We start from the raw sequence: 22617 nt of genomic DNA, 5'->3' as shown, positions 1-22617 counted from the left end.
CTGGAAAACAGCAAAGTTTGAGAAATTTCTCTACCCTCTGTATTCTGGAAAACAGCTTACTGCAAAGAACTACCCTACCACACCATGTGCTTAGGTAGGGTAGTTTACCTAAGACAAGGCAGGACACAGACCACCACATCCCCATTCTTTGTCTCAGAAATGCTTAGCTGGGGAAGCAGATGTGGCTCAAGCAATTGAGCCCTGCCTACCACATCGGAGGTTCGTGGTTCAGTTCCCAGTGCCTCCTAAAGAAGATAGTGAGCTGGTGTGATGGGCAGGCACGGCAAGTTGACACAACAAGATGATGCAACAAGAGACACAAGAAGAAAAACATAATGAGAGAAACAAAAAAGCAGGGAGGGGAGGTTTCCAGTGCCTCCTAAAGAACACGAGCAAGACGGCAACAGGATGACACAACAAGAGACACAAGGGTTAAAGCATAATGAGAGACACAGCAAAGCAGGGAACAGAGGTGGCTCAAATGATTAGGCACCTCCCTCCCACATCACAGGTCCCAGGTTCAATTCCTGGTGCCTCCTAAAGAAACAAAGATGAACAGACAACGGCAAATGCAAACAATGGGGGAGTGGGGAGAAGTAAATAAAAATAAAATAAATCTTTAAAAAAAAAACAAAAATGCATAGCTGAACCCTTCCCCCCACTGATCAAATGGAACAAACCTTGGTTAAGCATCTCTCCTTTCTCCAGACCCCCAAACTCCAAGGTGCTTCCAAGGAAAGAGGTTGCTTCAGCAGACGCCATCCTCAGACCTGCTGTCTGATCGCACCACCTTCTCATCTTGTTAGCAGAAAGTTCTGGGTTCTGAGCTTCTAGGTTCTTTTTCCAGGTGGGAGGCCCCCCACTCCCCAGTCCTCCAAAATAACAGGACTCTGGTGGCTGCTGGCTGGAAGAGTGGACATCCAACCCTGAGGGTCAGGAACTCCACCAGGCTGCAATCCAGTCCACCCCTGTGTAACCAGGAGAGAAAGCCGGGTTATTGAAGCCAGTGGAAAGATGAGGGATGGGTGTCTCAAATGTGCCTTCCCCTGAGCCGCAGAGGGCAGAAGTTGCCATGTTACAAATGGGAGAGTAGAGTAGTTACCATCACGAAGGTGATGCCAGCCCTAAAATAACCATATGCTTAAGCAAGGGTGAGGCTAGACCTGAAGTAACCATAAACAAAGATAAACTCAGTTTCAAATTACCATCACAATAGCAAGCATACACTGGGGTGAGGCTAGACCTGAAGTAACCATAAACAAAGGTAAACTCAGTTTTAATTACCATTACTATAGCAAGCATAAGCAAGGGTGTGGTTAGAGCTGAAGTAACCATAAACAAACATAAATTCAGTTTATAATTACCACTACAGTAGTAGGGCTAAGCTAAAGCCACCTAGTTATAGCAATTTCAGATCCTATCCTGCTGTTTTATAATATAAAGACATCTATATAATGATCTTAGATCTTAGTTTCAGTTTCTAGCAAGTTTTTACTTTAAATTTCTTTTATACATCAAATTCAATTGCTAGACAGTATTGACATTTATTTTATCTTTTTTTTAAAGATTTTATTTATGTATTTTTAAATTTCTCTCCCCTTCCCCCACCCCAGTTGTCTGTTCTCTGTCTCCATTCACTGTGTGTTCTTCTGTGTCCACTTCTGTTCTTATCAGCCGCATGGGAATCTGTGTTTCTTTTTTTTTTTTAATGATTTATTTATTTATTTCTCTCCTCTTCCCTCACCCCCACCCCGGTTGTCTGTTCTCTGTGTCTATTTGCTGCATCTTCTTTGTCCACTTCTGTTGTTGTCAGCGGCACGGGAATCTGTGTTTCTTTTTGTTGCGTCATCTTGTTGTGTCAGCTCTCCGTGTGTGCAGCACCATTCCTAGGCAGGCTGCACTTTCTTTCACACTGGGCGGCTCTCCTTACAGGGCACACTCCTTGCGCATGGGCCTCCTCTACGCGGGGGACACCCCTATGCGGGGGACACCCCTGCATGGCAGGGTACTCCTTGCGCGCATCAGCACTGCACATGGGCCAGCTCCACACCGGTCAAGGAGGTCCGGGGTTTGAACCGTGGACCTCCCATGTGGTAGACGGACGCCCTAACCACTGGGCCAAGTCCGCCATCCCTGTGTTTCTTTTTGTTGCATCATCTTGCTGTGTCAGCTCTCTATGTGTGTGACACCATTCCTGGGCAGGTTGCACTTTCTTTCACACTGGGCAGCTCTCCTTACGGGGCACACTCCTTGCCCATGGGTCTCCCCTACGCGGGGGACACCCCTGCGAGGCACGGCACTCCTTGTGTGCATCAGCACTGCGCATGGGCCAGCTCCACACGGGTCAAGGAGGCCCAGGGTTTGAACCGCAGACCTCCCATGTGGTGGGCCAAGTCCGCTTCCCAGTATTGAAATTTAAAGACTCATTTTTAAGTAACTTTTCACCATTATCCAATTTGTGACAGGTGAACCCCAAATCTGATTTACAAGTTCGTGGGCACAAGCAGACTAGCAAAGTTAAAGCAAGCACAGATAAGAACAGAAGAGTGAATTTTGCACATTTCGTATAGGGAAAGACTTGGCTTTAGAATCCTGTAGAGGCAGAGCTCCCAGTGTCTGTCCACAGCAGGACCCTCCAGCTTTGTTCCTCCTGGAAAATCCCCGGGTAACTGCTAGGTATGGAGTTAAGGGGTCCAGGGAAGTCCTGCCCCATGAGACATGAATTGGGGCTGCTCTGGGAGCTGCGTCCCATTAGTTGCCTCCTGCAAGGAGTAAAGCCCTGCGAGGCTTTTTTTGCTGGAAGGATTGGAGTACTGGAAGGGAATAGGCAGGGAGCTAGGAATAGGCAGGAACTTTCTGATCTTGATGGTACATGAGGAGGGTCTTTATTCTAGGGAAGAGGTTTAGTAAGTGGCCTGGCTCTTGATTCCCCATTCACTCCCCTCATTAGGCACAACCAAGGGTAGGAGAGGTGGGGAGTGAAGTCTAGGACCTAGGAATCAGCTCTCCTGTTAATTAAGACGTTGAGGATCTTATCCGCCTCCTCACCCAAGGCCTCCTCGTGGATTGTTCACAGGTGGCTTCAGGCCCCTTCCGCCCTCGCCTGGGGCAAAGCCCCATCCAGATGAAGAGGCAGCTTAGGGCCAGGTTCCTGCCAAAGTGGAGCCTGGATTTGGGTAACTCTGAAGTGACAGTGCCTTTAATAGTGGCAGTTAAAAAGTGAGCCTGTTTCTGGGCCCAGTGCCTGCCCCCTCCTCACCCGCTTCTTCTCTGTGGTTTGGTCTTGATTGTTGAAAACTCAAAGGCTCTTTCTAAACGGGGGCCAATGGAAGTCTGGGGACACAGGGAAAGTTTCTGTGGCTTTCTGTGGAAATCTGAGACAGACTGGAGTTCTTAGGAGGACCTCTCCTTCTCTAGAGTTAGGATCGATGGGAGGTACTTCATTGCCTCTACCAGCATTCTTTAAAATAAGGCTGGGTTTCTAGGTTCTGCCTCTGAGTGATTTTCCTGAGCATTTCATTGACTGTTTGGTAGTGTATTTCCTCATCCCTTTAAGGCCACGTGGTCTCTGGCCCTCAGATCTGTCTGTCCTGTCCTTCTCTCTTACACAGGTTTAACTGGAATTCAAGATCCCATACATAGCTCCTCTTGGCTGTACTGGGCCACATGGCGTAGCAGGAAAAGATTAGCCTCTTCCTTTTTAGACCATCAGTAGACAGGTTGTCCCAGTTAAAAGCTGCCCACCATCCTGGGGAGGATAAATGCATTCATCAGTCTTGGTGGCATCCCACTGCTAGACCTGGTTGACTGGATTGCTTGCTGAGCCCGCGTCCCAGAGGCTGGGAGCCCTGCTTGCTGTCCCCCTGTTCCAGGGATCAGGAGCCTTATGTCTCTGGGCATTCCCAGACCCTTAGTGGTCTTGGAGATATCTGGGTCTGTTCCCAGATCTTGATTTCCAAACTGGGCTGTCCTGCTAGGAAAGGGACTGGCTAGGTACCTTTCTTTTGGCTTACACTTGCAGGGGTCTTAGAAAGTGGTCATGACACTCATTCATTGTTGGTGGGAATGTAAAATTGTGCAGCCATTGTGGAAGACAGTTTGGCAGTTCCTCAGGAAGCTAAGTATAGAATTACCATATGACCTGGAAATCTCGCTACCAGGTATCTACCCAGAAGAACTGAAAGCAGAGACTCAATCAGATATTTGCATACCAAGGTTCATAGCAGCATTATTCACAATTGCCAAAAGATGGAAGCAACCCAGTTGACCATCAACCAATGAATGGATTTTAAAAATGTGATATATACATACAATAGAATATTATTCGGCCATAAAAAGTAATGATATCTTGATGCATGCAACAACATGGCTGAAACTTGAAGACCTTATACTGAGTGAAATAATCCAGATACAAAAGAAAAAATATTGTATGAAGTCTTTGATATGAACTAATTATAATAAACAAATTCATATAATTAAAAAAAAAAGAAAGTGGTCATGAGAGAGAGCTCATTTTATGGCCACTGTCAGGTACGACATTTCATAGTTAAATCAGATGTTAAGAGGCAATTAAGAAGCCAAACAGCCTCAGGGGCCCTGAAGGTAATGGATAGAGAGGAATTTCAGGGCCTCCTGGGGGCCGAGTAAGAAACAAATCTCCTGGCATGGCCCAGGGTGAGAATCTCATGGCCTTGCTAATAAAGTAAAAGAGGGCACAGACAGGCTTTAATTAAAAGTTTAGGCTCGCCAGTCCTCATCAGGTGTCAGGGAGTGTTACTAGCCTCCTGTCTCCTGGCTGGCTCACCAAATGATGTTAGCAGAAAGCCCTGTGTTCTGGGCTTCTAGGTTCTTGGCTTATGTTGCATAAAATAATTTAAGGGCACACCATTGGGTAGGCAAGGGAGTAAAGAGTTTATTAAGAAACAAGAAAATGAGAAAAGTACCTGGTCCGAGGCATGGAGCATGGATGTGCTGCAGAGAGAGACACACATAGGGCCTCAGGTCAGGCCTTCTTAAAGTCTTTCCTCCTCCCCCTTCATAATGTTGGGGGAGTCTCATTTCAAATGGGATTCTCATTCCAAATGGAGTTCTCCTGGCCAGAGTCTTGCAGGATCCCTCAGGGGTTTCCTGGGCAGAGTCTCACAGCCATGTTGTCCACTGACCATGTTGTCTGCTGGCCGTCTTGTCTGCTGGGCCTTAGCTGCTTTCCCCTTTCACTCTACTAACCTGCCTCAAGCCCACTCCCCACACCTGCTTTGCTCTTCCCTTTGAAAGAAAACCCCCTTATGCCTATGTCTTAAAACGCTTGCAGACCTCATTTTAGAGCTCCTCCCTGCTGCCACAGGCCCCTCTCTCTACTGCAGCAGCCCCTTCCCCTCTGCAGTGGTCCTTTTGAAGGAATTGAAGGAGGTATCTCCTTACCAAGCCCAGATTTGTTCTCTTTTTTTATTTGACAGATGAGACAGACATGGCCCCTGCCTTCAGTCAATGGATTGGTAGAAATGGAACAAGTCCCTTCAATCCAGTATGAGTGGAGGAGACAAGCATCCTAAACCCTGCTCATTCAAAACCTAGGTCAAGACTGAGGAACGCAGAGGAGTGTGACAGGTAAAAGAAAGAGGAAAGCTTCGCAGTCCCTGAAACTCCACAGGGTGTGGAGAACTTGAGCCTTTTGCTGAGAGCTCACAGAACAGGCAAGTGTTGGGGGCAGCAAAACTAGAGTCCTGTTCCCTAAAGAAGGAGAACAGGAAGTGTGTGTCCCTGGGGGTAATACAGAGAGGCCACATGAGACACCACATGCAGAAGAACCAGGGCCAGGGAACTGGCTCTGGGAGACAAAGAGGAATTGTGGGGGTTGGGTGCTCCCTGCCAAGGGGTGTGGCAGGGCCCACAGACTCTAGCACCACCGTGGGAGATGGGCTATCCACCAGGAGCGTTTGCCCTGAGTGCTGTCTCCCCAGCAGCTGAAACTGCCATTCTAGGGGCCACTAATCCACGTGGCACCATCAGGAGACTGGACTCTTGGGTCCAGTAGCAAAGAACCAGGAGGCAGAGGTGGGGTTTCTGTAACTTCTACCTGCTGACATTGGAACAAGCAAGAAAGGAAATGGGGGGACACACACGTGGCTGGTTATTTGGATTTTGACTTCCTGGACCGTGCCTATCTTAAGATTCCAGAATAAGAGGCTCTTAGCAAGGGACTGGCAGATGGGACAGATACTGAATGTTGAGAGGAGGGAGCAAACCTCCCAGGCATTCATGATTTGGGTTGCCATGGGGGACAGCAGTGGAATGCAGGAAGAAGACCCAGAGGGCAGGAAGCACCGGGGGATGCATGTGGAGAAGCAGTTCCCCCGAGACTGTGGGAGGATACTAAGATGAAGCAGACAATGCAGAAGAGGGCCCCCCCACAACAGGAGATCTGGCCATGACTCTGAGGGATAGGGGCTGAGGAGGGACTGTGGTGAAGAAGAAGAGAGGGACAGAAAAATGCTATCATCATGGCATTCCATAGGCCACCCAGACGTAGGAGAAAATCTATCCTGTGTCAGACAGAGCTCCGCAAATGGGCAGAGCAGAGGAGGAAGGCGGGCTGCCCGCGAGTTTGCTGAAATCCTCCGCTCAGCAAAACTAGATGGTGACATTCATTCCTTGCCCACCCACATTTATTGGGCATCACCCATGAGACAGGCTCTATGATAGGTGCTGGGACACAGTGGTGAACAAGGCAGACATGGTCCCTGTCCTTCTGGAGCTGACATTGGAACAGCAGGAAGCAAGCAAAATTCAAAACCAAGCAAGTAAACAGACTAATAAGTGCAGGTTAACTTCAGTGCTGTGAAGAAACTGAGGGGTCCCACAGGGGGAAGAGCAGACAGAGGAGGCCTCCTGGAGCATGTGGAATTTACCCTGAGACCTCAAGGAGGAGAAGCAGCTAGCTAAGCAAGGGGGGCAGCCGGTGCAAACACCCTGGGGCAGGAAAGAGTTGAGCATATTCAAGGAGTGGAAAGAACAGAGTGACAGCGGTACAGGATGAGGTTGGTGAGAAGGGCAGATAATGTCAGAGTTTTCAGCAGGGAGGTGGCACCACGTGCTTTATGCTTTAGGAAGTCCACTTTGCCGCTATTTGGAAACTAGATAGTGGAGGCGACTGGCAGATTCTTGACTTGCCTCCTTAATGATTTCATCTCTCAGAGGAACTACTCCCAGGAAGTGGCTACTGGAAGGAGGGGCTGCTGGCCAATTGGCGATGACAGACGCCTGAAAGTAAATGTAATCTTAGGGTTCCTGCTACCCAGGAGGATAATGGGGCAGGGGCAGGTATGCTGTCTCATCCTCAGCACAAGAGATTTCAAAAGGCACACCTAGAGGAGTGTCATGCAGTTCTCAGGAAAGTTGGAAGTTTCGCAATGCTGACTGCGTAATTACAGAGGGCTTCCTTTCCGATGAGGGGAAAAGGGGCCTTGATTAGATACCCACAGGGAGCTGAGAATTTTGAGGAACAGTTCTCTAAAAAGGAAAGTAAGTTACCTAACCATGGGAAAATATGAGAAACCATATGGGCTTCTAAGAATAGTCGCAGGAAGGCAAAAGGGCAACGTAACTGGAAATGTAGACTTAGGGTCCATGAAAGTGGCTTTTCTGGTTTCCTAAAGCAAGGAGCAGAGGGGTCTTAGCAGGGCCAAGGACACCCCGGTGCCCGGAGCCGACGAGGAAGGAGGAATGGATGAGGAAGCAGTCCTCATCTCCTACATCGTTTCTGCAGTTTGATCAAGAAGATTATCTTCAGGCAAACACGGCAGCGTGTCCTCATGAAGGCACCGGAAACCTGACCCAGTGAGGAAAAGGCCACCTGGGAACTCTAAATGGCAGCTGCAGGAGGGCAGGGCTTTCTGCTTGCTTTGCTCTCTGCAGAATCCCCAGCACACCTGGGACCTGTTACTATCTGCTGAATAAATGAACGTGTGCATGAATGAAGGTCAAAGCTGCTTTGCTAAGGGCATCTGCAAAATACCCAGGCAGGGGCAGGGGCCGTGTACAGACTCTCCCCGGAGAAGACTTTTGCCCTTTCCTTGGCTGCCCCTGCCTCCCTGGGGGTCGTCCCTCAGCCCCCCATAGAAGCAGGGATGGTAGGGGATTTTGTGCGGCAGGGTCAACAGCTTGTGTAAGCCATGAGTACTGCGCCTGAGGGCGCCCAGGACCTGGGCCTGTCCCAGCAGCCCCTGGTCCCTGCCTGATTTTTCTTTAAAAGAGTACTTTTATATTTCATATTTTATTGAAATTATTATAGATTCACAGGAAGTTGCAAATGTTGTACGGAGGGAAGCAGATGTGGCCCAAGCAGATTTGGTAGGGCGTCCGCCTACCACATGGGAGGTCCACAGTTCAAACCCTGGGCCTCCTTGACCCGTGTGGAGCTGGCCCATGCACAGTGCTGATGCGCGCAAGGAGTGCCCTGCCACGCAGGGGTGTCCCCCGTGTAGGGGAGCCCCACGCGCAAGGAGTGCGCCCTGTAAGGAGAGCCGCCCAGCGCGAAAGAAAGTGCAGCCTGCCCAGGAGTGGGGCCGCACACACGGAGAGCTGACACAGCAAGATGACACAACTAGAAGAGACATAGATTCCGGGTGCCGCTGATAAGAATACAAGCGGACACAGAAGAACACACAGTGAATGGACACAGAGAACGGACAGGAGTGGGGGGGAGGCGGGGAAGGGGAGAGAGATAAATAAAAAATAAATCTTATAAAAAAATTTTGTACAGAGTGATTCCATGGTGGCTGCAACTTAACACAATTAGAGTGTAGCCCCACAGCCGGGCATCTGGCCTTGGTACTGTGTATGGAGGCCCGCCTAATTTTTATTTACTTGTCAAAAAAACTCTTAAAAGTGATTTTATTTTGTTTTGTGTGATCTATGTATCTTTTAAAAAATAAATTTAAAAAATTTTAAGTGATTTTATTTGGTTATTTTTACAAACACCCTCCCTTCCGGCCTGCCCCCAGCCCCTGACAACCTCTGACGTGCTTTCTCTGCGAAGCTGCCCGGTCTCATCCCTTTCTATTGGCTACTGCCCCCCAAAAATTGCCCTTCTACCGAAATTCACCTGAGTCGCAGGGGCCGATTGTAATCGAGAACCTTGGCTGGTCCCCCGCTGTGGGAAGGGGACCGTCCCCGGGGGGACGCGGAGGCGCACGGCGGCCCGAGGAGGGGGCGCTGGCCGGGGGCGCAGGCCGCGGCCTCCACCGGGAGGGGAGCGGGAGCCGGCTTCCCCGGGAGCGCCGCGGCCCGCGGGAGGAGCCTGGGCGTGGGGGCCGCGGGGCAGCGACTCAGGCCCCGCAGGGCCGAGACCCGGGCCGCGCGGGAGGAGGGGCGGGAAGGAAGGGAGAGGGGGATGACGCGGACTTTGAGTCATCGCCTCCAGCTTTCGCCTTTACTGCAGATTGAACGCCTGGATTTCAAGGCTTCGAGGAAGCGGCCAGCTCCCGAGGCCTCGGCTTCGGCAGCCCAGGCCCGCCGGCTGGCAGGCGCAGAGAGGGTGGTTTCCGGGCTTGCTGTTCAACAGGCCTCGGAGGGCAAACTCGGCCTGGGATGGGGCCCTCCGGGGAGGGCTGGTGGGGAAGGCGAGGCCAGCCAGGACCTGGGGAGCCCTTTCCCCGTCCCCGCTTGTGATGATGAGGATGATGTACAACATTTCTGAAGAGCCTCCTCAGCATGAGGCCGTTTTCTGAAGGCTTGACGTCTTTTAACGTATATTTAATATTCTCTGCTGGGGAGGTCAGCTCCGTGGCGGTCCCCGTTCCCCAGGGAGCCTGAGAGAGCAACGTAGGCGCCCCGTCACTGCCAGACACAGAGGATGTGTGAGAACACAGCCCAGGCCCGCGGGGCTGGCAGCCGGGTACAGCCGGGAATTTCCCCTAAGTGCTGGAGGTGCTCACAGGCAGAGCCGAGCCCTGCGGGGGCCTGTCCAGGCCACACTGGGACCACCCGGGAGCAGGGCAAGGGTCAGCCTCAGCAGAGGCTCCCAGTGCACCTGTCAGGGAAGCCACTTCCTCTCTCTGGGGAGGAGTGAGTGAGGGGCAAAGACTGGCCCCTGGGGTCCCTCCAATATGGCGAAGGATGCGTCTAATGCCCTATGTGGAATTCTGTCCCCAACCATGAGCAAAGAAAGGGCTGACATTTTGTCTGGGAGGTGGGTAAAGGTGCTTTGCTGGCATTGAGAAGACAGTGTTTCTAGAAGGAGGGGATGGTCCCCAGTGTCAGAAAGTACAAGGTGTGAGGCTTGAGCGAAAACCTTCAGAGCAACAAGGAGGAAGAGGAGGGGACAGAAAGGAGAGTTGCAGAGGAGACTTGGCTTGACTCATTAGATGTAGGGATGAAGGTGACCCCCGTCTCACCAGGATGATCAGCGAATGATGCCTGAGTTAGAGGAGGAGAAGCACATTGTTGGGGGGGGGGGGCAGAGAATGAGACTGATTTTGAATAGATTTCTGGCCCCATAGGACACCAGGGGAGGGCTACTGGCCAGAAACGCATATTTGAAAAGCCATCAGCATGTCCATTCAGCAAATATTTATCAAGCAACCTCCCATGACATTCCTGGCATTTGATGGTGTCTGCTGAAACAGCCGCTTTTCTGGGAAGTCTGGAGGAAGAAGAGGTGCTTAACCAAGGTTTGATCAACAAGCATTTTGTTCTGACGGATCAGTGGAGACGAGCAGTTCACCTAAGCATCTATTAGATGAAGAATTGGGATGGGAGGGTCTGTGTCCTGCCTTGTCATATGCCAGGTACTTTGCCAAGTGCTGAGACTTTCATAGGAGAAAGATAACTGACCAGATTAGAATCTGGTGGGGAAGACAGACATTCGACACACAGGTGTAAGTAAAAATGTGATGGCAAACTAGTCAAGGTGCCGTGGAAGAGTAACTGAGGACTCTGGGAAGGTATCTGATGGCTAAGCAAGCAACAACCATGCTGAGAGGAAAGGAAGAATATTCCAGCCCCACATGCAAAGGCCCTGTGGCAGAACGGAGATTGGTCTGTTCAGGGCACTGAAATAAGGCCAGAGTGGCAGAGTTGTCAGCACAGAGGAGGGATGCGGAGATCGAAGAGGGGGCAGGGAAGGTCGTATTTGAATTGTATTGTAGGTCCTATGGAAAGTCATCCAGGAATTTTATCCAAGGAGCAAGAGGAGGCTCCTGCAGTAAGTAGTTCAGGTGAAAGATTCTGATGGGTGGACTAGAGTGATGGAGTGGGGTTGGAGAGATGGACTGGATTTGGGAAACACTTTGATGATAGAATCGATAAGCCTCGTGATGAATTGGATCTGGTGGATGAGGAGATTTCTGTTTGAACAGCTGGGGAAGATGTGGTGCCATTTCCAGAGAGGGAGCCAGGTAGCAACAGGTAGAATCTCAAGTGTGGTCTTGTGCACATTGAGTTTGAGATGCCATGGGACATCCAAGGGGCGATGTAAACAGCTGTCTGGAGATGAGGGTCTTGGACCAGATATCAGGGCCACAGAAAATAATCTGGGAAACCTCGGTTTACTGATGGTGTTTAAAGTCATGGAGATGAGGGGACAGGAGAACTTTCAGAGCCGTAAGAGAAGAGAGTCCAGGACTGAGCCAGGGGAACCTCTATATTTTAGAGAATGGGAGGAGAGTGGGTAACATTTCCCAAGCAAAGAGCTTGGGGTACAGTGGGAGTTTCCTGGAGAAAAAGATAAGATGCCCCTAAATATTTGAAGATCAACCACAGGATAGAATCAATGGCTTAATATAAGGAAAAATTGCCTGTCATGGATTTGTCCCCCAAAAGGAAATGTCCGTGTCCTGACCCCTGGTCCGGGGGATGTGATCCTTTTTGGAAGCAGGGTCTTTGAAGATCTTATTAGTGAAGATAAGGCCAAACTGGGTTATAAAGAGAGGAAACTTGGACACAGACAGAGACAGATGGACAGCTGAGTGCAGGAGGCAGGGATTGAGCTATGCTGCTAGACAAAGAGCCCCTGCATTGCCGGCAGCTCCCTACCTTGATTTCAGACTTGAACTGCTCCAGAATTTGAGAGAACACACGTCTCTTGTTATAAACCACTCGACTTGCGATATTTTGTTAAAGGCAGCCCTGGGAAGCAAAGAAAGCGCCCAAACCCAGAACTGTGCAAAAATTGTTAAAATGATCCAGAGGAATTCATCCTCAATGAGCGACCCTGAGATTTTGTTGTTCTAGTTCAAGCTTCTGTCCTGCGCAAGAAGAAAAGGGAAGCATGTGCTTTACGTTAGAGCTAGCCTTTTCAATGCAAGTGTAAGTAGCTAGATTCAGCCACACAACACATGCATTGAGCAACTCCAGCACGCTGTGTGCTGGGACAGAGGCGACCAGCCAGACAAAACTGCCCCCTCTTTCATGTGCATATTGACCTTTTATCCAGAAAGTGCCTCTCACTGGTCATTTCCATATTTTCCAATTGGTCTTTGGAGTGTAGCAAAAGATCAGCGTTGAAAAGAGCAATGAATTAAGTCAAGAGATGAAAAACTTGGTCTCCAGCACTTAGAAAATTATTAGAAAGTTGAATAGACACTTGTCTGTTCCACTCTCTCATCTTTAAGTAAAACTTGCTCTTTAAAAAATAATTTTTTTAATCCATATATTTACCACTGATAGACAATGATGAAGGTGGTTACATTGGATATTTTGATACTAATTTACCATAAAGACCCTTCATTCATACCCACCCCCCAGAGGCCTTTTCTAAGCTCCCTGTCTTTACCATAGTCTAAACAAAAACAAAAGTCTATGATGCAATTAATAGAGCATGTTGTTTGCCCCTTCTCAAAAGAATGTTGCAGGTATTCCTTTCAGTTTGCCTTTTCTCCCTTAGAAAGTGCCATGCCTTTGTTAATTCCTCATCAAATATTTACAGAGGGCTTCAACGTGCAGGCGTTGTACAGGGACCCAGGTGAGTTGGGGGGGGCGGGGGCGGGATGGTACAGAGAGCTGGGGCCCGGAAGCATGTCAGGCAAGGGTCTGTCTGCGCAAAGAGCAGAAACCAGACCTCACTGAAAAGAGATAAGGAGGCTGGGGAGAAGGCAACCGGAAGCTCAGGGAACGGAAGGAAAGCTGACCCAGCAGGGCGGGGGCGGGCGGGGGCGGGCGGGGGAGGGGCGAGGCTGTCAAAGGAGCAGAAGGGCAGCTCTGTGGAAATAAATCTGCTCCCATTGTTTTGTTGTTGTTGTAAATTCCAACGCCTCTGAGCTCTAGGGTCAAATTCCGGAGAGGAGGTTCTGATTGGCCAGGCTTTTGCCACACCCTCTGGGAAGGTGGGGCAATTGATTGACACCATGCGGGGGGGGGGGGTAATTCATTCCAGGAAAATCACTTTCATCCCAGTGGGGGAGACAGGAGGAAGGCAACTGTCCACGCTGTGATAAGCACAGCCCTGGCGGTGGGGGTTGGAAGTGCTGGGCGTGATGCTGAGGGCTGAGCTGCCCCTGCAGAAAGAAAGAGGGAAGGGTCCTTCCAGCTGAGGAAGGGCACGTGCAAAGGCAAGGAGGCTGACGGGAGACCTGCTTGACCCTCCCGGTGGTGGGAGTGGGTTGGAGTAGGAGAGAGAAAGAGGCAGGCCACAGCATGGTATTTGGATTTTTTCCCAAGTGTGTTGAGAAGCCATAGAAGGATTTTAAACAAGGAAGTAACATGATCTGATGTTCGTTTTATAAGATTGCCCTGGCTGCGGGGTAGGGAATACAGTGGAGTGTGCGCTTTTTTCTCTTATTTTTGCAGCTCTCGGTCACCGCTAAGAGTGCTACTGATTGGGGATGGGGACGGCCGCTGACGGTATGGGGCCAGGACCGGGCAGGCCAGGGGCAGGGCAGGGCAGGGCAGGGGTCGGTTATTATAAGGAGGAAAAACTAGTATCCCACACACAGGGAAAGCAGAGTGGAGGCCAAGAACTCCTTCGGAGGAAGGAGGAGCCAAGTCGGAGACCCGGCATGTCCTTGAAAGTAGGGAGGAGCCCATGGGTACCAGGCCCCCAAGTAAGTGGCGGAAGCAAGTGGGGGAAGGCCCTGGGGTCAGGAAGAAGCAGGAGGACAGAAGAGGTGCAAAGTCTACAGAGGCTAAGACGGGTCAGCCGGCACCCGCAGGCCCACAAGACAGGCGGGGAAGGCAAGCTGTGGCGTTCTCTTTGCCCTGGCTCTGTCTTCTTACCGAGGAAGGAAGGGGTGTGGCAAAGACCCAATGTCCCAGGGGGTCTTGATTTTTTTTTTTTTTTTTTTAGTTTCTCTCCCCTTCCCCCTAGTTGTCCACTCTCTGTGTCCATTCGCTGTGTGTTCTTCTGTGACCACTTCTATCCTTATCATCAGCACCAGGAATCTGTGTATCTTTTTGTTGCATCATCTTGCTGTGTCAGCTCTCCGTGTGTGCAGCACCATTCCTGGGCAGGCTGCACTTTCTTTTGCGCTGGGCGGCTCTCCTTATGGGGTGCATTCCTTGTGCGTGAAGCTCCCCTACGCGGGGGACACTCCTGAGTGGCAGGGCACTCCTTGCGCACATCAGCACTGCGCATGGGCCAGCTCCACACGGGTCAAGGAGGCCCGGGGTTTGAACCGCGGACCTCCCATGTGGTAGACGGACGCCCTATCCATTGGGCCAAGTCTGCTTCCCAGGGGGGTCTTGATTAAAGCAAGTACAGAGTCTTCCTGGGGCCCCTTCAGTGGAGATTCGTGGAAAAGGGTTTGGGTGTTAGAAGTCCACATGTAGGAAATTTTCCAGTTTACCCTACAGATAAATAGTAAAAATTTGCACAAATGCACAAAGATGTATTTCCAAGGATGTTCATTAGTTTTGTTTTGTACTGTTTCACTATTTTTATTCTGCCCATTAATTTGGAAGAGGAGAAGGGGTGGGGAAAAGGTTGCCACCACGTGGCTAAAGAGCCAGGGATGCAAATCAGTCCATTCCACCTTCTCTGAGTTGAGGTCTCTAAGACCCAGGATGCGGTAGAAAGTAGCTATCTGAACTCAGTTTGTTTTGTTTCCAGAGCCTTTCTGTCCAGTAGCCGCTGATGAACGATGACAAGGCAAGCAAAAACCAAGGTCACACCTACAACAGCCCCATCAAATTTCTAGAATGTGTTGTTCCATCAGTGCTGAGCGGCAGCTTTTGAACTATTTCTTTTAGATGAGCTGCACGTGATTTTCTCCACCTACCCTGTGGAACCGCACTCAGTAGTGTTTTTTTTCCTGGAAATTAGAAGGCGGAACGCACTCTTCTGCCACCACAAACTCTTCCACCATCCAGCATGGCAAGTTTGAGGTACTCACTAAAAGGGGGAGAGAAATGCCAGTCCCGGGCCATTTGGAGAACATTCCTCCCAAAGGCTCTGTCCATCCAACCTCCTTGGCTCCGCGATTGCCCTCATTCCTCCAGGAACCGCCCTTTCCACCAACTTTCTTGAAAAAATGGGAGATTGTTTTTTTAGAAAGCAAAACAAATGGTGGGGTGTCCCGTTCCCAGACCATCCCGCGCCTGATGGCTTCTCCTCCTGCACGGTTGCCTCCGCTTGGCAGAGCTTTCAGGCGAAAGCGCAGAACAGCCGGCGGGGGCGGCGGCCCCGAGGGCGGCGCAGGCGCGGGTGCTCGGTGTCGCCCCTGCTGGGACAGCGGGCCCTGCCGGCCTGGCGTCGCGCCTCCGTCGGAGCGCGGGGGCGGCGCTTCCTCTGAAGCTCTTCCGGCGGCTCCAGGTCAAGGCTAAGATATTCTGGGGTTGCTGATTGGCGCAAAGGCTCTATCGCGCCGACCTCGCGGCCACGGTGAGAATACTCAGTATGCAGTTGTCGGCAGCAGCGTGAGTTCTTTTCCAGGCCCGCAAGGTCTTGGAGGAAAGGCGGGAGGGGGCGTAGGGACTTACCGCCCCCTCACCTACGCCTCCGCCAACAGCATAGTCTAAAGAACAAATTAGGAAGCAGCCTAAATGTACATTAATAGGGGAACAGCTCAACAAACCATGGGGCATCCTTACAATGGAATACGGTACCAAAAGAATGACGTGGATCTACATGGACCAATATGCACTAATGCCCAAGATTCTTTATTTTTAAAAAACAAATTGTAGAATAGTATGTAGAGTATGAGCTATATGTGTGAAAACAAAAACAAAAACAAAAAAAACCCAGGGGTATAAAAATATGTCCTTGTATGTGCAGTGAAAATTTCTGGAAGCATAGACAGAAAGTTACCAGAGGTGCACCAGAAGAGCCAGGCTCACCTGGGAAGGGACATTTCTACTTTTCACCAACTGTGTTTGATTTCTTGTTCTATGAACATATCCTACTTTTATAATAAAAATACTAGAAAATAAAATAATAAATATATTTAAACCAAGGTGGTTATTTTGTTTGTTTTTGAGATACCAGGGCCAAGGATTAAACCGCAGACCTCATATGTGGGAAGCTGGTGCGCAACAACTGAGCCGCACCCGCTCCCTGAAGTTGGTTTATTTTTGTTTGTTTGTTTGTTTATGGGAGGCACTGGGGACTGAACCCGGGACCTCCCGTATGGGAAGCAGGCACTCAGTTGCTTGAGCCACATCTGTTCCCCTAAAACCAAGGTGGTTCAGTTTCCTGGGCTGCTCAAGCAAATACCATGAAATGGTTTGGCTTAAACAATTGGGGATTTATTAGCTTACAGTTTTGAGGCTAAAAGAAAGTCCAAATCCTCATCAAGGCAATGCTTCTCCCCCAGAGTCTGTGGCATTCCGGCGCTGGCTGCCAGCAGTCCCTGCTCCTCTGTCACGTGGTAAGGCATATGGCGGCATCTCTTGGTCTCTCCCTTCTTTTCCAGTCCCTGCCAGTGCCCAGCTTCCTGCTTCCTGTGGCTTTCTGTCTCTGTGTCTCAGTTTCATTCTGCTTGTAAAGGATTCAATAAAAGGATTAAGACCCATCTTGATTGAGGTGGGCCACACCTTAACTGAAACAATGTCACCAAAAGGTCCCACTTACAATGGGCTCACACCCACAGAAATGGATAAAATTTAAGAACATGTTTTTCAGGGGTACATACAACTTCAAACCACCAGGCAAGGTAAAAATGCAGACAGCAGAGCTGAAAGTAGAAGGGATCACCCACAACTGGGTCGTGAGCGTTCTTCCTACAGCAAATGTCACACTAAAAGATTAAATGAGGGACAGTCCTTTAAAGTCAGGCAGGCATAAGTGAAGGAGGCCCACTCTCACCACTTCCACTCAGCCATGTAATAGATCCAGGTCCTAGTCCATGCATTAAGATCAGAAAAAGAAATTAAAAATAAAAGGCAAAAGGACAAAACAAAACTGTCGTATTTCACAGATAATATGACCATCCACAGAGAAATCCAAGAAAATTTTGAAACTAAAACATTTTTTGGAACTAAGAGTTTCTCATGGTTGTTAGCTTTCAGGTTAATATAGAAAATTCAATTTTATTCCTCTATACTAGCAATAATATAAAACTGCCATTTACAAAAGCAAGAAGGAATTGTCCATAAAAGAACAAATATAGCAAAAAGTGTGTAAGGCTTTCATAAAGAAAATTAAAGTATAAGACTGTGGTGGTTTGGACCTGTTTGTATCCCAGAAAAACATGTTCTTCGACTCAATCCATTCCTGTGGGCGTGAAGCCATTGTAAGTGGGATCTTTTGATGAAGTAACTTCAGTGAAGGCGGGGCCCACTCAGTCAGGATAGATCTTAATCCTATTACTAGAGTCCTGTATAAGCAGAATGAAATTCAGGCAGGGAGAGAGGAAGACAAGGGAAGTAAGAAATAAGAAGCTAAACGTCAATGGAACACAGAAGAGAAAGGAGCTGCCAGGAGAGGCTGCCACGTGCCTTGCCATGTGACAGAGGAGCCCCAGGACCCGTGATCAGAGGCAGCCAGCCCCAGAATACTGCAGTGTTTGGACTTTTTCTAGCCTTAAAACCTTGGACCATTAAATTCCCATTGTTTAAGTCATTCCTTTGCATGTTATTTGCTTGATCAGCCTAAGAAACTAAAATAAAGACTATAATGAAAAAAATTTATCATTTACAAGTTATAAATTCTATAATTTTTAAAACTGTTTAAAATGTACGTTTTGAAACATATAAAAGGAGGAGAGCTCTATACCATCTTCAAGGATAGGAATATTCAATATCTCATAAAGATGTCAGAACACCCCATATTAATACATAAATTCAATGCAATGCCAGTAAAAAAAAAAAAAAAGCCAAAAGGGTATTTGCAGAATTGACCATCTTATTTTGAAGTTGAGGTGGAATAGCAAAAGACCAAAACTAGTTAGGACCGTTTTGAAGGAGAATAAGGTGGGAGGGTGGGGAACTTGCCTCACTAGATATCAAGACTTATTATAAAGTGGTAGGAACTAAGACATGTCATTTTGGCCCAGAAACAGACAAACAGAAAAATGGAACAGAGCTAAGAAACAAACCCACACATATTGCATATTTGATAATGACAGAGATGGCATTGAAGATTAGTGATAAAAGGATGCACTTGTCAGTAATCGGTGCTGAACAAATAGTTTGGCATATGGAGAAAATAAATTAGATTCCACTTTATACCAAGCACAAAAATTAATTACAGGTGAATTAATTGTAAAAAGCAAACTCTGATAACATTTGGAAGAAAATTTAGGAGACTATTAGATCAAGAAAAAATTTTAAACTAGAACATAGAAAGAACATACCATAACTAAATAAACTGACAATTAAAATTTATAACTTCTGTGCATCAAAGAAACAACAAAAGCAAAGGGTAACACAAGTCCAGACAGGGAAAAGATAAATGCAGTGTTTATGAGCAATGAATGATTAGCATTAAGACTTTATAGGGAAGCAGACTTGGCCCAGTGGTTAGGGCATCCGCCTACCACATGGGAGGTCTGCAGTTCAAACCCTGGGCCTCCTTGACCCGTGTGGAACTGCCCCACACAGAGTGCTGATGCGCACAAGGAGTGCCCTGCCATGTAGGGGTGTCCCCCGCGTAGGGGAATCCCAAGTGCAAGGAGTGTGCCCCGTAAGGAGAGCTGCCCAGCGCAAAAGAAAGTGCAGCCTGCCCAGGAATGGCACTGCACACACGGAGAACTGACGCAACAGGATGATGCAACAAAGAGACACAGATTCCCATGCTGCTGACAACAATAGAAGCAGACAAGGAAGAACACACAGCAAAAATGGACACAGAGAAAAGACAACTGGGGGGGAGGGGAGAGAAATAAATAAAAATAAATCTTTAAAAAAATGATGCAACAAAAAGAAACACAGATTCCCATGCCGCTGACAACAACAGAAGTGGACAAAGAAGAACACACAGCAAATAGACACAGAGAACAGACAAGTGGGGTGGGGGGTAAAGGGAGAGAAATAAATAAATAAATAAATAAATCTTTGGAAAAAAAAAAAGACTTCATAAAGAGCTCCTCCTATATGTGATTAAGTAAAACAGAACCCAAAAGAGAAATGGGCCAAAGCTACAGCAGGAAGTTCACAGAAGAGGGATCCCAAATGGTCAATAAACAAGGAAACATTAAAATAATTCATTATTTTAGTTCAACATTAAAATAATAGGGGAGCGGGTATAGCTCAGTGGCTGAGCACCTGCCTCACATGTATAAGGTCCTGGGTTCAATCCCCGGTACCTCCTTAAAATAAAAGGTAAAATAATAATAATAATCATAGAGAAATGCAAGTTAGAACCATAATGTGTTACCATTTTACACCCATGAGATTGGGAAAAATGGAAAACTCTGACAATAGTAAGAGTCAGAAAGGCCACAGATAGCGTGAATTCTCATATGTATGAGCTCATGCAACCACTTGGAAGAGCCAGTTGGTAATACTCAGTTAAGTTGAAGAATTGTGCATTCTCTAGAACACAGCAATTCCACATTCTAAAAAATCTCTCATTCACGCGTGTACCAGATAGGTGCAGCAATATTCCACCTAGCTTTATTTGTACCAGGAAAAGTTTGAAAATCATTTAAATCAGGAGTCAGCAAACTAGACCTTGGTCCAAATCTGTAGTACCACCTATTTTAATAAATTAAATTTCCTCACACCTATTTATTTACATGTTGTCCATGGCTGATTTACTCTGCAGTGGCAGAGGAGAGTGTTGCAACAGAGACTGTATGGCCCACGAAGTCTAAAATATTTAATATCTGACAATTTACAGAAAAAGGTTTGCCAACCCCTAATCCAAAAACTCATTGGGGAATATGGATTAGCAAATCCAGGTATATTCTTAAAATAAATACTATAAAGCAGTGAAAAAGCATCAACATGGCTACATATCAAAAACATGGTATTGAACAAAAAAAAAACAAATTGCAAAATGATACATATAGTGTGATGCTATCTATCTAAAGTTTAAAATATACATAAAAATTATATATGTTTATGAATACATATATATGTAGCAATAGAACAAGAATGTGCATGGAAATACCAAATTCAGTAAAGTAGTTCCCTCTAGGCAAGAGGGGCAGGGATGAGTGATCAGGAAGGGGGTATGTATGGGGTTTATATGTATTTTAATATGAATCTTTAAAAGTATCTTTAATACTTTATTTCTTTAAATAATATATGATACAAATATGGAAAATGGTTTCAAAGCTGGGTAGTAGGTATGTGCATGTTCATTGTACTTTTCTTCTGTCCTTTTCCATATGCAAGACATATTATATGACTTAAAAAACCCAAGCTCTAGTGCCAGCTCTCCCACTCTGGCTGTCCCTCCCCATTCGGTGCCTGTTTTCTCCTTTTAAAAAATTGAGAGATTGAATTAGAGCAGCGGTTCTTAACCTTTTTTGTTCCACAGACTCCTTTGCCATTCAGGCAAAAACCACAGACCCTTCATTAAGTCCACCCTATGCTGTGTATTATTTAATAAATACATCACACCCACACCAACATGTCCCTACAAGAATAATGTTTTGTTTTTTATTTAAATCCTAGCTCATGGACCCTTTGTTAAGAATCCCTGGAGTAGATGATCTGCCAGGTCCCTTCCAGTTCTAAAATTCAGTGGCCCACAAGTGGATGAATGGATAAACAAAATATGGTCTACCTGTACCATGGAATATTATTCGGCCATAAAAGGGAATGAAATTCTGATACATGCTACATGGATGAACCTTGAAGACGTTAGACGAAGTGAAATAAGCCAGTCGCCAAGGGCTGCATATTGCCTGATTGCATTTATTTAAAATGTCAAAAGTGGGAAAATCTATAGAGACAGAAAGTGGGTTAGTGGTTGCTTACGGTTGAGGGAATGGAGGGATTGGAGGAGGGCGATAGCTAAAGGGTGCAAGTTTCACTGTGCTGTGTTGAAAATGTTCTCAAATTGATTGTGGTGATGGTGCCACAACTCTGTGAATGTACTAAAGCTGTTGAATTATCTATTGAATGGATGAACTGTGAAATGTGGATTATATCAATAAAACTGTCCAAAAGAAAGTTCCATTGTCCAAAATTTTTTTTCAGTGGCCCTGTATTCATGCCATGAAATAGTCACTCAGCAGCTGCAGTGAACCACTAACCAATGTCACATCTAGAACAAGTTTCCAAGTTAGGTTAACGTAGTTATTTATTTATTTTAAGATTTATTTTATTTATTCCTCTCCTCTCCCCCGCCCCCAACCCCCCGCCCGCCCGTTGTCTGCTCTCTGTGTCCATTCACTGTGTGTTCTTCTGCATCTGCTTGCATTGTCAGGCAGCACCGGGAAACTGCTTCTCTTTTTTGTTACCTCATCGTGCTGCGTCAGCTGTCCGTGCGTGCAGCTCCACTCCAGGGTGGAACTCTGGGGCAACTCTTCTTGCAGGGTGCACTCCTTGAGCGTGGGGCCCCCCCACACGGGGGCACCCCTGTGTGGCACAGCACTCCTCGCATGCAGCAGCGCTGCGCATGGGCCAGCTCCACACGGGTGAGGAGGCCCTGGGGATTGAACCCTGGACCCTCCATGGGGTGAACACTCTATCACTTGAGCCACATCCGCTTCCCGAGGTTAACTTTTTAGAAAAGTTGTGACAGTCTATTAAAAGATTAGGTGTTAGGGATGAACTTCTGCTACCCCTGAAACAACCTTTGCAATTGCACACATTTGGGTATTGGAGAGAGTTCCCCCGGGACAATTCGATTAAGGCAACTAGAGAGTGGAAGGTCCTCCGTTATTGAAGGTAGGGAAAATAAAATTCTGCCTCTGGTGGCCATCACTGCCACCAAAAAACATAAATAAAATGAGAACACCAATAGCAAATGGGATGAGTATATTTTTCACGATTCAGTTAGCATCCTGGCATAAGAATATGGTAGCTTTGTTTGTTTCACCACCAAGTGAGTTCGTTTCCAACTGTAAAAATGATTTTGTGCAAGCTATCAATTTGATGGGCTTTTCCCTGGGTGCAATAACTGGAAAGTACATGATGAAAATCCCTTTCTGAAATCTCGAGGTGCTTCTGCCTGTAGGAATGGAGAGCTGGCAAATAATTACATTATTTCTGCAATAAAGCTGGCTAGGTTCCTCATAAAAGTTAATGATTATGTGCACACTCTCAAACATCCAAAAAGTCTAGACTGAA

General features: G+C 47.5%; 1 long non-coding RNA gene across 2 annotated transcripts in view; it reads right to left on the bottom strand.

Annotated features, from left to right (window-relative positions):
* LOC131279852 (uncharacterized) overlaps positions 1-22617 on the bottom strand; it is a 34702-nt gene that overhangs the window by 3646 nt on the left and 8439 nt on the right. For both annotated transcript variants that reach the window (XR_011649768.1, XR_009187345.2), the window contains exon 2: positions 681-968. This is a non-coding gene — a long non-coding RNA (uncharacterized lncRNA). The remainder of the gene's footprint in view (positions 1-680; positions 969-22617) is intronic.

This window comes from Dasypus novemcinctus, chromosome 9 (assembly GCF_030445035.2).
Source record: "Dasypus novemcinctus isolate mDasNov1 chromosome 9, mDasNov1.1.hap2, whole genome shotgun sequence".
In the NCBI taxonomy this organism is placed as follows: Eukaryota; Metazoa; Chordata; class Mammalia; order Cingulata; family Dasypodidae; genus Dasypus; species Dasypus novemcinctus.
The sequence above is the reverse complement of the archived record's forward strand: the minus strand, read 5'-3'. Positions and strand labels throughout refer to the sequence as shown.